This window comes from Equus quagga, unplaced genomic scaffold (genome assembly GCF_021613505.1).
Source record: "Equus quagga isolate Etosha38 unplaced genomic scaffold, UCLA_HA_Equagga_1.0 270_RagTag, whole genome shotgun sequence".
In the NCBI taxonomy this organism is placed as follows: domain Eukaryota; kingdom Metazoa; phylum Chordata; class Mammalia; order Perissodactyla; family Equidae; genus Equus; species Equus quagga.
This window is the reverse complement of record NW_025799872.1, coordinates 124,017-139,423: the sequence shown is the minus strand read 5'-3', so window position 1 is coordinate 139,423 and position 15,407 is coordinate 124,017. Positions and strand designations below refer to the sequence as shown.

At 38.5% G+C, this 15,407-nt stretch overlaps 1 protein-coding gene across 3 annotated transcripts in view; it reads left to right on the top strand.

Annotated features, from left to right (window-relative positions):
• The first annotated feature begins 485 nt into the window (after window positions 1-485).
• The window catches only part of LOC124233914 (protein tyrosine phosphatase domain-containing protein 1-like), a 69,939-nt gene continuing 55,017 nt past the window's right edge, over window positions 486-15,407 (top strand). For 2 of the 3 annotated variants that reach the window (XM_046651208.1, XM_046651205.1), the window contains exons 1-2: window positions 486-761; window positions 1,143-1,193. The gene's annotated coding sequence lies outside the window, so the exon portion shown is untranslated. The remainder of the gene's footprint in view (window positions 762-1,142; window positions 1,194-15,407) is intronic. The other variant, XM_046651206.1, reaches the window with a different exon arrangement.

Here is a 15,407-nt window from a genome sequence, read left to right as displayed (position 1 = left end):
GGCTGCCATTGGCCGGCGCGCGTCACGTGCAGCTGCGCGTGGCCGTGATTGGTGCTGCGCGGGCGCGCAGAGGGGGCGGGGCGCGGGCGGCCGAGGGAGCGGCGCCGCAGCCGAGGGCGCCAGGCGGTGAGTGGTGCGCTCGGCGGCGGTAGCGGGAGGGCGGGCGGCCGGGCCGGCAGGGGCGGCGGGCGGCCCTCCTGCGGGGCGTGCCGGGCACGGGTCCACTGGGCGCCCCGGCGAAGCGCGGCCCGTGGGGTCAGCCGGGGCAGGGGGCGGCGCACGGCCGGCCGCTGGTGTCGCCGAGCCTTCCCGTGCGGTTGTGAGCGGCGGCACGGGGGCCTCTCCGGCGGAGCGGCCGGCCCCGGGGCGCTCGGCGGGGGGAGCGGCGGCCGTCCTCTGGAGAGGGGCGCCGGCGTCGTCGGGCGGCTGGTTGACTGAAGGGGCGCACGCGGGGACCCGAGGGGCTGGGACTGCCGCGACGGCGGCGTGCGGTCTGCCGTAGACCCGATTCTGCCCCAATTTGGGGTGGCCGCGACCTCGTCACCTGGCTCCAGGACGTGCGACCTCAGCGTGGGCGGCCCGCTCTGCCCGTGGGGGCGTCTGTGGGGAGCAGGGCGCCGCGGTGAGGACACTGCCGGGCGGGCTCCGGGGGCAGGCGGAGACCGGGCGCCCCAGGACCCGAGGGCCGTCCCGCCGCTGTGACGGTCGGTGGCCGCGCGCGGACGCGCACGTCGTTGTGCTTGCTCTCCGCGACACCGGAGGTGCCGTCCTTTCCCGTGCGAGGAAATCGGGGCTCAGAGGGTCTGGGCGGCTCGCGGGCGGAAGGGTGCGGCGGAGGCGCTGGGATTAAAGGCGAGCCTGCGTGGCCCGGCCGCGCCGCTCCCCGTGTGGTCTCAGCCTCGGGCGGCTCGCGTCCGCGCCTGTGTGCACGGGAGGTCCCCCGTGAGAGTCCTCACAGCGCGGAGTCCCAGCCCCCGCTCCTTGTGGGCTCGCGTCTTAACAGCTCTCCCGGCGGTTCCATGTCGGTGCCTCAGGGACGTTCCGCACGCAAGGGCTCTGGGCCGATTTCCCGCCCTGGCTTGGTTGCGTTCTGCCCGGCACCGCGCCTTTCCCTCTCTGAGCAGACTCCTCTCGTCTTCCAGACATGCGGCGCCCGAGCCCCGGGAGGAAGCCCTGCGCTGGGCGAAGCCAAGGTATGAGCCGGCTCGCTCGCTGCTGGCCGGCTCGCGGTGGCGCGAGCGCGGGCCGTTTTGCTTGGCCTTTTTTCTGTGCAGCGCTTCCTTCGGCGCTGTTCTGACCCTCCTACGAAACCAGGCTCGAGGCATTTCTTTTAAAGTTAATATTAAACAAACTTCAAAACACCATGGAAAAAATTTAAAAACCCCCATTCACCCATAATGCCAGCAGCCTAACAATTATTTTCATGTTCTGTTATATTCTGTTAATTAACCATCTCCTTGTTGTTAATCACACAGATTGTTGAGGTTCACAAAATTTAGAAAATTTTTCTGAGCGATGGGCTTGCACTTCAAAATTCCAATTGGAAATCTGAAAATTCTCCCGAAGGTGAACCTTTAATAACAGTTCTCTTAAGGGCATATCTCATCCTTTTTTTGTTGTTGTTTTTAAAGATTGGCACCTGAGCTAATGTCTGTTGCCAATCTCTTCTTCTCCCCGAAGCCCCCCAGTACATGGTTGTGTATTCTAGTTCTGGGTCCTTCTGGTGCTGTATGTGGGACGCTGCCTCCACGTGGCCTGAGAAGCGGTGCCATGAATCTGCTCCCAGGATCCCAACCAGCGAAACCCTGGGCTGCCACAGCCGTGTGCACTAACTTAACCACTCGGCCCAGGCCAGCCCCGTATCTCATCCTTTTTCCAAACTAAGAATGCCTCAAAGTCTGAAGGTTTTCTTTAGTTCTAAAACAAGCGGTATAGTGGGCGTGAAAACTTGTACCTTGAAATGTTTCTCTTCTAGTAGCTTTGTCTGCTCTTTCCCATGTCACCTCAACCTCACCAAAAGATACGTTTGATTTAATTATTTAATTTACTTAGATATTTCTTGTTCTAAAAATTATATAAGTTGGATAATCAGAACATATCTTTGCAGATATTGACTGTCGTTTAATGCAGTTAATGTGTTGTTACTGAAAAATTGTATTTATTTTTGCTGATTCCTGTGGAGACAACATGGGCTAGAGGAAATAAAGTGGGTTTTGGTTTAAGGAAGAACTGGTTTTCGAATCTCAGTTCCAACACTGTCTTGATCTTGGGCCAATGACTTCCTCTCTGATTCTCAATTTGCTCGTCTTTAAGATGGGGACAGTGCCTCCAGGGTTTGATCTGAGCAGATATAAAGCCCTGGTACAGTACTAAGTACAACTGTTTTTACTTTTGGTTCTCTTTTTCCTGCACTCTTTTTAGAGCAAATTTGTTCCAGTCCTGCGGTAATATTCGAGGTCGTTTTTGTTTCCAAAAGAAATCCAATTTTTTTCTGAGGATCTATGTGTGAGGCATAAAAAAGTCCATAAAAATAATAATGAGACACCTTTTAAAAATTTTTTGAGAAATCTAAGGACACAGACTATCCAGCTCTTTATCATGTTTTGCTCTCTATGAACAGAATCATCCATTTGTTAATTCAATAAATACTTATGAGCTCTTATTAGTGCCAGGCAAGACAACAGACGGGGTCCCTGGTCTTACAGAAATTATACAGGAAAGACAATAAGCAAATAAAACAAGGTAATTACAGATTGTGATAAATGATTGAACAATAAAGCTGTGACGTCTCTGAATGTTAACATCGTGAGGAAATGTGTTCCTCACTGAGTTTAATTTGTAACAAAATATTAGTTAGATGATTCTCTTAAATTCTTAAGTCTCAGTTAAGATTGTTAAAGTACATTGTGTGTCAGAAAATGAGGAACTTAAGGAAAATAAATGAGCAAGCACAGTTAAAGATTCCGGTCTGAAATACTTTTTTTTTTTTTTTTTTTTTTTTTGAGGAAGATTAGCCCTGAGCTGACATCCATCGCCAATCCTCCTCTTTTTGCTGAGGAAGATTGGCCCCGAGCTAACATCTGTGCCCATCTTCCTCTATTTTATATGTGGGACACCTCCCACAGCATGGTGTGCCAAGTGGTGCCATGTCCACACCTGGGATCCGAACCGGTGAACCCCAGGCCGTGGAAGCAAATTGCAGGAACTTAACCACTAAGCCAACAGGCTGGCCCCAGGTCAGAAATACTTTTTACAATAGATCCAAGAGATGTAATTTATATTTGTTCCGTAAAAATGTCAGTGATTTGATAGTGCTTTGGCTTAACTTGTAAGAAGTCATAATCTTATTTTTCTTGGAAGTCATTCCCTTTAGTAACAGTATGGGCACCTAGTTTGGTAGAAAATTATGTCCAAAAAGATCTTTCTCAGTGATTTCTGTAAAATGTATTGATCCTTAAGCCCATGGGAATTTTAACACAAATGATGAGTATGTACTGACCCTTAAAACACGTGTATGAGAGAACAACTAGCCCAGTAACCTTAGATGTGATTTAGAAGTTACATAGCTTTTTTTCCCTAGTTGATCAAACAGTGATCAATCTGATCATAGTAAATTGAACAGATTGAATTGTTAAAGTGAATTTTGCAAGTGACTAGTTGCAATGATGAAAATTTGGCACTCCCTAACTAGTTACACTTGCATGAAAAAAATAACTTAAAAATGTTAATAGGGATTGTGCTTTAGTATTTTCTCAGTTTGTTATTAATCATGTTTTCTGAGCCACCAGTTTGGGCACTACTTTTTTGTCGTGCTATAAAACCTAACATTTGTCCTCTTGGTGGTAAACCTTATGATTTTAGTCTATAAAGTTTTGAGCAGCATTTTCTCCCACAAGGCCATCACCCAGTCTAGTTCTAGCTGCTGTGAAAGAATACTTCCTCTCTTTGTTCTTTCTGTGTGGGCATGAATAAGAATCAATCTCTGGATCAGACTTTCCTGTCTGGATGGTGCAGTGTTTATAGCACAAGGAGCTGGCCATTGCAGGTGGAGAGTGATTAGAAGACCCACACATAGTTATTTGAGGGAAACAAAGGCATACCTTTTTGGTCTTTGAATCATTTCTATTCACTACAGTTCAGGCAGCACCGTTTCTTCTGCACGTTTGAGCTGGTAATTTGTGGCATTCTGTCCTTCAAAAGGAAGATTCTTTGGCTCTAAATATGAACTCAGGACTTTATTTCATTAAAAATTTTTGAGCACTTGCTGTGTGCCAGGCATTGTAATGGTGTAAATGGATCTATTCTAATTGATTCAGTGACGAACTCCTGTATGTTTAAGAAGGGCCATGTGATCTTAGCTGCTCATGGAAACATTTTCTCATTTAGAATCATGCCTTTGCAAAGTCAATCTTGATGTTCCTTTTATAGCTTGTGAAGATTAATTCGACTCTAGGTGGAAAAGGTTCTAGAGAATTTACATTTTCCCCATTTCTTCTTGTAACGCAGATGCATTTTTTCTATCATTTTGAAATTTTTTACACATAAATGTAAAGACTAAAATTATTAATCTGCAACTTGCTTTTATTTTTCTAACTTGTCAGTGTATTACAGGCAATTTTCCAGGTCATTACATATAAATCTAACTTGTTAAAAGCATAGCTGACAATCATTCCATTAGAAATAGATGCTATAATTTGCTCAACCATTTCTTACTCAAAAGTATTTAAATTAATACCAGTTTCTTTTCTACAAGAAAAATACTACAGCAACCACACTTTTACACACAGTGATGGCCTTTTAGCTTTTTAAATAAAAATACAACATATGGATATCTATAATAGCTATAAATTACCAGTATATAGACAAAAGAAAAATAGTAGGCCTCTTGGGAATATGAAATCATTTTCTGTCTCTCCGGAGCTCTGTCCTTCCTATCAGTCTTGCTCTCCCTCCTGCCTTCTTATTTTGCCCATTTTAAAAAATTGGGTTGTGGGGCCAGCCCAGTGGCGTAGTGGTTAAGTTCTTGAGCTCCACTTCAGCAGCCTGGAGTTCACAGGTTTGGATCCTGGGTGCAGACCTACACACAGCTCATCAAGCCATGCTGTGGCAGTGTCCCACATACAAAACAGAGGAAGATTGGCACAGATGTTGGCTCAGGGACAGTCTTCCTCACAAAAAAACCCACCAAAAACAAAAAAAATTGAGTGGTTTGCTTTCTTATTATTCAGTCTTAAGAGTTTTTTTGTATATGCTGGTTACATGTCCTTTATCAGATAGTGATTTGCAGATATTTTCTCCCATTCTGTCTTTTCATTCTCTTAACAGTGTGTTTCATAGAACAAAAGTTTTTAATTTTAATTAAGTCCAACTTAAAGGTTTTTCTTTTGTGAATTTTGCTCTTGATATTGTACTTAAAAACTCAGCACCAAACCTGAAATTGTGCAGATTTTTCCCTGTGTTTTCTTCTAGAAATTCTGTAGTTTCTCCATTTTATGTTTAGGTCTGTGATCCATTTTGAGTTTATTTTTGTGTAAAGTTTACTTTGTTGCATATGCACTTCCAATGTCTAGCATCTTTTGTTGAAAAGTCTGTTCTTTCCCCCTTGAATTGTCCTTGCACCTTTGTCAAAAATCAACTATATTTTTGTGGGTCTATTTCCAAGCTCTCTATCCTGTTCCATTGATTGGTGTGTCTATTCTTTTGCCCTCCATGTTCTTTACTGTAGCTTTGTAGTAAGTCTTGAAATTGGGTAATATGAATCCTCCAACTTTGTTCTTTTCCAGAATTGAATTGCCCATTCTAGTACCTTTACCTTTTCATGAAATTTTAGAATAAGCTTGTGTATGTCTGCAAAAAACCTGGCTGCGATTTTGATGGGAATTGCATTAAGCCATAGAATAGTTTGGAAGGAATTGATGTCTTTACTATGTTGTCTTCCAATGTAAGAACACAAGAGATCTCTCCATTTATTTAGATTTTCTTTGATTTCTTTCATCAGTGATTTCTAGTTTTCTGTACACTGATCCTGTACATATTTTGTTAGGTTTATACCTAAGGACTTCATTTTGACAGATGCTATTATAAATATATTATTTTTTTAATTCAAATTCCAAGTACTCATTGCTGGTATATAGAAAAGCAGTTGACTTTTGCATTAACTGTGTCCCTTTTGACCTCGCTAAACTCACTTATTATGTACAGGAGTTATCTGGTATGTTCTTTGGGGTTTTCTGCATAGACGATTATGTTGTCTGTGACTAAAGACAGTTTTCTTTCTTTCTTTCCAATCTAGATACCTTCCATTTCTTTCCTTGTCTGATTACACTAGCTAAGATTTCTAGTATGAAATGGAATTAGAAGTGACGAGAGGAGGGCTGGCCCTGTGGCCGAGTGGTTAAGTTCGTGTGCTCTGCTTTGATGGCCCAGGGTTTCACTGGTTCGGATCCTGGGCGCAGACATGGCACTGCTCATCAGGTCATGCTGAGGCGGCATCCCATGTGCCACAACTAGAAGGACCCACAACTAAAAATATACAACTATGCACCGGGGGGGGCTTTGGGGAGAAAAGGGAAAAAATAAAATCTTTACAAAAGAAAAAAGAAGGTGAGAGAAGACATCCTTGCCTCCTTCCTGATCTTAGGAGGAAAGCTTAACATCTCACTATTGAGTATGTTGCTAGCTGTGATTTTCTAAAATAGTCTTTATTAGGTTAAGGAAGTTCCCTTCCATTCTTAGTTTTTTGAGAGTTTTATCATGAATGGATGTTGAACTTTGTTTCTGCTGCTCATATTAATGTGATCACATGATTTTTCTCATTCAGTCTGTTAATATAATGAATTACATTGATTGATTTACAGATGTTGAATCAGCCTTGCGTTATTTGAATGAACCCCATGTGATCATGATGTATTACCCTTTTTATATATTGCTGGATTCAATTTGCTAATATTTACATCTAAATTCTTGAAAGATGTTTGTAGTTTTATTTTTTATAACATATTTCTCTAGTTTTTGGATACGTTGATTCTGGCCTTACAAAATGAGTTGGGAAGTTTTCTGTTTTCTGGAAGAGATTGTAAAAGTGATATTTCTTCCTTAAATGTTTGGTAAAATTCACCAGTGAAACCATCTGAGCCTGGTGTTTTCTTTCTTGGGAAGGTTTTCTACTAATTTAATTTCTTTTTTAGATACAGGGCTGTTCATATTATCCGTATCTCTTTGGGTGAGTTTTGGTAGTTTGCGCCCTTCAAGGATTGATCCATTTTATCTAAATTATCAAACTTATGTGCTGTTCATAGTGTTCTGTTATCTTTTTGATAAATGTGGGATTAGTAGTGATAACCCCTGTTTTATTCCTGATACTGATAATTTGTGTTTTCTCTTTTTTCTCTTGGTTAGTTTGGCTAGAGGGTTATCATTTGCTTCCTTCTACTTGCCTTAGGTTTAATTTGTTTTTCTTTAGCTAGCTTCCTAAGTTGAAAGCTTAGGTTATTGATTTTAGATCTTCTTTTCTAAGATATGCATTTAATACTATAAATTTCTCTCTCAGCACTACTTTAGCCACATCCCATAAATTTTGTTGTATTTTTTAACTATTTTTAATTGTAGTAAAATACACAAAACATAAAATTTACCATCTTGACCATTTTTAAGTGTACAGTTCAGTGGTATTAAGTATATTCACATTACTGTGCAAGATAAGTTATATTTTCAATTTTATTCAAAATGTTTTAAAATTTCTCTTGAGACTTCTTAACCCATGTGTGATTTAAAAGTACGTTGTCTAATTTCCAAATATTTTGAATTGTTTGAAATACTGCTTTCTAGTTTTAGCCTGGTATGCTCTGAGAACATACTTTGTGTGTTTTCTGTTCTTTTACATTTGTTCAGATGTGTTTTATGTGCCAGAAGCTGGTCTATCTTGGTGAATATTCCATGTGTGCTTCTGTTGTTGGGTGGAATATTCTATAAATATCAATTAGATCACATTGATTAGTAGTGCTGTTCAGGTTCTCTGTATTTTTACTGATTTTTTTGCCTGCTTGGTCTATCAATTACTTGAAGAAGGGTGTTGAAGCCTCCAACTATAAATAGTGGATTTGTCTATTTCTCCTTTCAGTTTTATCAGCTTTTGCCTCATGTTTATAAAGTTTATGTTTTTAATTCTTGCATTTAGGTGTATGATCTATTTTGAGTTAATTTTTCTATACCGTATGAGAGTTCATTTGAGGTTCATGTTTTTTGCATATGGATGTTCAGTTCTAGCACACTTTGTTGAAAAGAGCATACTTTTTCTATTTCATTGCTTTTGCATCTTTGTCAAAAATCAGTTGTCCAGTAGGTGTGGATGTATTTCTAGATGTTTTTTGTTCCATTGCTTCATTTATTTGGCTTTAAGCTACTGCCTTACTGTTGCTTCTAACAAGGCAGTGTTAGACTGACAACTTTTAATTCTTTTTCGGAGTTGTTTTGGCTGCTGTAGATCCTTTGCATTCCCATATAAATTTTATATTTGGTTTGTCAATTTCTCCAAGAAGCCTCATGGAATTTTGGTTGATAATGTGATGGATCTAAGGTCATTATGGAGAGAATTGGTATCTTAACTAGTCTTCTGAACTATGAACACAGGAGATCTTGCCATCTTTTTAAGGTCCTCTTTAATTTTTCTCATTAGTTTTATAGTTTTCAGTGTCTTAGATATATCCCTAAATATTTCATAGTTTTTGATGCTATTATAAATTTTTTTATTTTAATTTCATTATTTATTCTTATTATATAAATGTATGATTAATTCTTGTATGTTGATCGTGTGTACCACAGCCTTGCTAAATTGGCTTATTATTTCTAGTAGATTTTTTGTGGATTGCATCAGATGTTCTACATAGCTTATATGTCATCTCTGAATAAATATAATGTTACGTCTTTCTTTCCAATATGGAGGCCTTTCACTTCTTTTTCTTGCATTATTGCACTGGCTAGACCTCCATACAAGTTGAATAAAAGTGGTGAGAGTGGACATGCTCGAGGAGGGGGCGGGAATACATTGAATTGAATGAAATTTCATCATATCAAACGTTTGTAGGCCACACCCAAAGCAGTGCTGAGAGAGGGTACAAGGCTGGTTCAATATTTGAGAATCAGTGTACTCCACCATGTTGACCGGTTAAAGAGACAAAAATCACACAATTATATAAATTGATGCAGAAAAAGCATTTGACACAATTCAACACTGACTTATTGTAAAAAAGAAACTCAGAAAATTAGGAATAGAGGGGAACTGCCTCAACTTTAAAAACAGCATATTTTTCTTGCAGAACTTCTAGAAATAAAATTAAAATTTAACTTAAACTTACAGAAATATAATTGTTTTTATATATAATTGTGGTGTTCTGCCAACTTGCTGAACTTGTTTATTTGTTCTAATAGTTTGTTTTCTACTGGATTCCTCAGAATTTTCTAAATACAACATCATATCATCTGCAGATGGAAATAGTTTTACTTCTTCCTTTCTAATATGGAAGCCTTTTATTTCCTTTTCTTGCATTATTGCACTGGCTGGAACCTCCATTACAATGTTGAATAAAAGTGATGAGAATACATATCTTCATCTTGTTCCTGATCTTAGGGGAAAGCTCTCCATCTTTCACTGTTACATATGATGTGAGTTGTGAGTTTTTCATAGATGCCCTTTATCAGGTTAAGGAAATTCCCTTCTAACACTAGTTTATTGAGTTGATCTTGAAAGGATGTTGGATTTTGTCGGATACTTTTTCTGTGTCAATTGAGATGATCGTGTAGTTTTTGTCTCTTATTCCATTGCAATGAGGTATTACATTAATTGACTTTTGAATGTTAAGCCAACCTTGCATTCCTGAGATAAATTCCTCTTTGTCATGGTATATATACGTTTCTATATGTTGTTAGATTTGTTTTGCTAACATTTTTTTGAGGATTTTTGCCTCCATATTAATAATAGATGTCAGTCTATACTTGTGGTGTCTTTCTCATTTTAGTGTCAGCATAGTACTGTACTCATAGAATGGTCACATGTTCCCTCCTCTTCTATTTTTTGAAAGAGTTTGAAAAGAATTGGTGTTAATTCTTTAAATATTTGGTAGGACTCACCAGTGAAGCCATCTTAGCATGGCTTTTCTTTGTGGGAAGTTTTTGAAATTATGTTTCTTTACTTGTTAGGTCTGTTCAGATTTTCTGTTTCTTCTTAAAGGTATTTGTGGTAGTTGGTATCTTTCTAGGAATTTATTTCATCTTTGTTAGCTATTGGCGTATTTTTCTTTATAGAAGTCTGTATTTAAGGTTGGTTATGATGTCTCCTCTTTTATTCCTAATAGAGTAATTTGTTCTTTTTCTCTTGGTCAGTCTAGCTAAAAGTTTGTCAGTTTTGCTGATCTTTTTAAAGAACCAACTTTTGGGTTCATCAGTTTTTCTCTATTATTTTTCTCTTCTCTATTTCATTTCTTTCCACTCTAATTTTTTTTTATTTCCTACCTTCTGCTTACTTTGGGTTCATTTTGCTCTTTTTCTAGTTACTTAAGGTGAAAGGTTAGGTTATGGATTTGAGTTCTTTCTCCTTCTTAATATGTGTACTTACAGCTATAAATTTCCCTTTAAGCACTGCTATGGCTGTATCCCATGAGTTTTGATATTTTTATATTTTCTATTGTATTTTCTTCTTTAACACATTGGTTATTTAAGCATATGTTGTTTAACTTTTATATATTTGTGACTTTCCAACATTTTTTCCTGTTGTTTTCTAATTTCATTGTGGTCAAAGAACATACTTTGTATGATTTAATTCTTTAATTTACTGAGGTTTGTTTTATGACCTCACATGTGGTCTGCCATGGAAAGTGTTCCATGTGCACTTGAAGAGAATGTGTATTTTGCTTTTATTGGATCTGGAGTGTTCTGTAGATGTCTGCTACAAGGTATTTATGGTATTCTTCAGGTCTTCTGTTACTTTGTTGATCTTCTGCCTCGTTTTCTATCCATTATTGAAAGTGGAGTATTGAAGTCTTCAATTTTTGTTAAATTATCTCTTTCTCCCTTCAGGTGTTTTACTTCATATGTTTTGGGGCTCTGTTCTTAGGTGCATGGGTGTTTTATAGTCATTATATCTTCCTGATGAATTGATCCTCTCATCATTGTAAAATGTCCTTTTTTCTCTAGTAAAAATTTTTGTCTTACAGTATTTTGTAAGGATATTAGAATGGCCACCTCAGCTCTATTTTGGTTACCACTTACATGGTGTATATTTTTCCATCCTTTTTCTTTCAATCTGTTTGCGTCTCTGAATCTAAAGTGTGTCTTTGTAGACAGCATATAGTTGGATCATTTTTTAAAAATTTTGATGGAATCCAGTTTGTGCTTTTGTATTTTATGCTCTCTGGGTCCTTTTTTTTAGAGCAGTTTTAAGTTCACAACAAAATTGAGAGGAAGGTACAGAGATTTCCTATATATCCCCTGCCCCCACACATGTATAGCCTCCCCCATTATGAACATCACTTACCAGAATAATACATTTGTTACCAAGGATGAACCTACATTGATAGAGCATAATCACCCAAAGTCTATAGTTTATCTTAGAGTTCACTCCTGTTGTACATTCTATGGATTTGGACAAATGTGTAATGATGTATATCCATCATTATAATATCATACAGGATGTTTTCACTGCCCTAAAAATCCTCTGTGCTCTGCCTATTCATTCCTCCCTTCCTCCCACCCCCAGCAACCACTGATCTTTTTATTGTGTCTGTAGTTTTGCCTTTTCCAGAATGTCATATAGTTGGAATCATGCTTTTCAGATTGGCTTCTTTCACTTAGTGATACACATTGAAGATTTATCCATGTCTTTTCATGGCTTGATAGCTCATATCTTTTTAGTGCTGAATAATATTCCATTATCTGAATGTACTGTAGTTTATTTATCAGTTCACCTGTGGAAGGGCATCTTAGTTGCTTCCAAGTTTTATGTATAAAGCTGCACAACTATGTGTAGGTTTTTGTGTGGAAATAGTTTTCAGCTCCTTTGGGAAAATACCAAGGAATGCAATTATTGGATTCCATAGTAAGAGTATTTTCAGTTTTGCAAGAAACCACCAAACTACCTTCCAAATGACTGTCCTATTTTGCATTCCCACCAGCAGTTCACGAGAGTTTCTATTGTTCCACATCCTCACCAGCATTTGGTGTTGTCAGTGTTTCAGATTTTTGCCATTCTAATAGATGTGTAGTGGTATCTTGTTGTTTTAAGTTGCATTTTCCTGATACTACATGATGTGGAGCATCTTTTCATGTGCTTATTTACCATCTGTATGTCTTCTTTGGTGAGGTGTCTGTTAAGGTCTTTGGCTCATTTTTTAATCAGGTTATTTATTCTCTTATTCTTGAATTTTAAGAATTGTTTGTATGTTTTGAATAACAGTTCATTGTCAGATATGTGTTTTACAAATATTTTCTCCCAGTATGTGGCTTGTCTTCTCATTATCTTGACATTGTCTTTTGCAGTACAGAAGTTTTAAATTTTAAGTCTAGCTTATTAATTATTTATTTCATGGATCCTGTCTTTTTTGGTATATCTAAAAAGACATCACCATACCCAAGGTCATCTAGGTTTCCTCCTATGTTACCCTGCAGGAGTTTTATAATTTTGTGTTTTACATTTATGTCTATCATCTGTTTTGAGTTAATTTTTGTGAGTGTAAGGTCTGTGTCTACATTCTTTTTCTTGCATATGGATGTCCAGTTGTTCCAGCACTGTTTGTTGAAGAGACTATCTTTGCTGCATTGTATTGCTTTTGCTCCATTGTCAAAGATCAGTTGACTATATTTATGTAGGTTTATTTCTGGGCTCTCTATTCTGTTCCGTTGATCTATGTGTCTGTTCTTTGGCCAATACCATACTGTCTTGATTACTGTAGCTTTATAGTAAGTCTTGAAGTCAGGTAGTATCAGTCCTCCAACTTTGTTCTCGTGCAATATTGTATGAGCTCTTCTAGGTCTTCTGTCTCTCTGTTTAGTCTTTAGAATCAGTTTGTTGCTGTCCATAAAATAATTTGCTGGGATTTTGGCTGGGATTGCCTTAAATCTATAGATCAAGTTGGGAAGAACTGACATCTTAACAGTATTGCATCTTCGCATCCATGAATGTAGAATCTCTCTCCATTTATTTAGTTCTTCTTTGATTTTGTTCATCAGAGTTTTGTAGTTTTCCTCAGATAGATCTTATATGTATTTTGTTAGATTTATTATTTTTTTAATCCATTCTGCCAATCCTTGACTTTTGATTGGGGCATGTAATCCATTTACATTTAATATAATTACTGATAGATTGGGTTTTACATCTGCCAAATTCCTATTTGTTTTTTATGTCTTTTGTCTTTTGCATTCCTTATTCCTTGATTATTGCCTTCTTTTGTGTTAGGTATTTTTGATTATGCCTTTTCAATTCTCTTTTTGCTTTTCTGTATATTTTGAATTATTCGTTTAGTGCTTACCCTGGGATTACACTTAATTTAAAACAATCTAGTTCAGGTTAAATACTAGTTTAATTTCAGTAGTATACAAAAACTTTTCTCTGATATACCTCCATTCCCTTCCCCCTCTTTTGCACTATTATTGTCATACAATTTGAGTTACATCTTTATACATCATATCAACTCATTTTAAAATTATTTCTTTATGCAGGTGTCTTTTAAAACAGGTCAAGAAAAGAGTTATGTTTATATGTATTTTCATAATACCTATTTAATTAGCTTTTTTGGGGCAGTGCTCTTTATTTCTTTGTGTGGATTCTAGTTACCCTTTAGTGTCGTTTATTTCAGTCCAAATGACTCCCTTTTAATATTTCTTGTAGGGAAGGTCTGCTAGCAACAAATTCTCTCAGGTTTTTTAATTTGTTTGTTTGTTTTAAATCTGGAGATGTCTTCATTTCTCCTTCATTTTTCAAGGAGAGTTTAGCTGGATATAGAGTTCTTGGTTGACCACCTGTTTCTTTCAACACTTTGAAGATGGTCATCTCATTGCTTTCCATCTTTTCTGATGAGATACAACCATCTGTTCTGTAGGAGAGGTACATACCTCCCCTGTAGTACCCTCTTCATGGTTGTATTCTGGGCTACAACTTCCTAAGCTCAGTTTTAGTTGCCTCTTCTATATGCTTTCTTTCTTCCAAAAGCTTACCAAGGTAACTAGTCCATTGATAACCTCCACCTGCTCCTTGCTCTATGGGCTTATTCTTTTTAAAATTTCTTTTCACCAAGGTCTTAGGAGGGATATGGGTTCAATCCACTACTGAAACCAGTTGTTGTAGTTTGTATCTTGCTATAAGAAGTCCTGGTCTAAGCCTGTTAAGTTCCGGGAGCCACACACCTACCTATGTTTTAAGTCACCAAAGTGCTTGAAATATGTTTCACAGAATAGTTTTTTCTTAGAGAAATAGTTCAGGAATTAAAGAGGTAGAAAATCTTGTTATCTTTCTTGGTCCATAAATAAATGAAAATGGTAACGTGAATAACTCTGCTTTACCCAGTATTTTAAGCTTTTCATGTTGAACTAACTGAAACTGATTGAAAAAAATTCTGAACAGTATGTCACAAAATGTGTATTTAAAGGTGAACATAATTATGTATCCACAATATTTATATATTTATTAAAAGGAATATTTAGATAGTGAACATCTGTTGGTTAGGAAGCCAAATTATGGTGTCTTATCTGGTGCTTGATCAAAAGGTGGCTGATGTGGGAAGTCTTTCTTCTTGGTGATACCACTTGCATAACAAGGCCTGGAGTCCAGGTGATGTGTTTTTAGAATTTTAGTAGGAACGTTAGTACCCAGGTCTCACCTGGGAATATGAGGCTCTTTCTAGATCTGGTTGTCTAGATGATGTGGGGCTTCTTAATGTATTTCAAGATTTTGTGAAGATTGGCTCAGGAACTTAAAAAGAAGGATTTACTGTTTGACAACTAAACAGAACCCAGGAGACACACCTTCACAGTAACCTGTGTGAATACCTGCTGTTAGGTAAATGTAAACTGCTTACCTAAAGCAGTGGTTCTCAAAGCATCAGCATCACTGGAAACTAGTTAGAAATGCAAGTTATCAGCCCCACCCAGACCTACTGAGCAGAAATTCTGGGGCTAGTGCCCTCAGTAGTCTTCTGGGTTTTTAAGAAAGCCCTCCAGGTGGTTCTGATGGGTATTGAATTAGGAATTGTTGACCTCTTGATAAGTTTGGAAGTATCTGTGGTGGTGACTGGAGGGTGAGGTTGGTTCAGACCTGTAGGAATAAGTAGCCGGGTGTGGCTGTTTGTTGGGAAAGGCCAGGGAATATGGAAACTTTGCTTGTGAAAACCAGCTTCGCCTATTGTTAACATTTTACCCGTCTG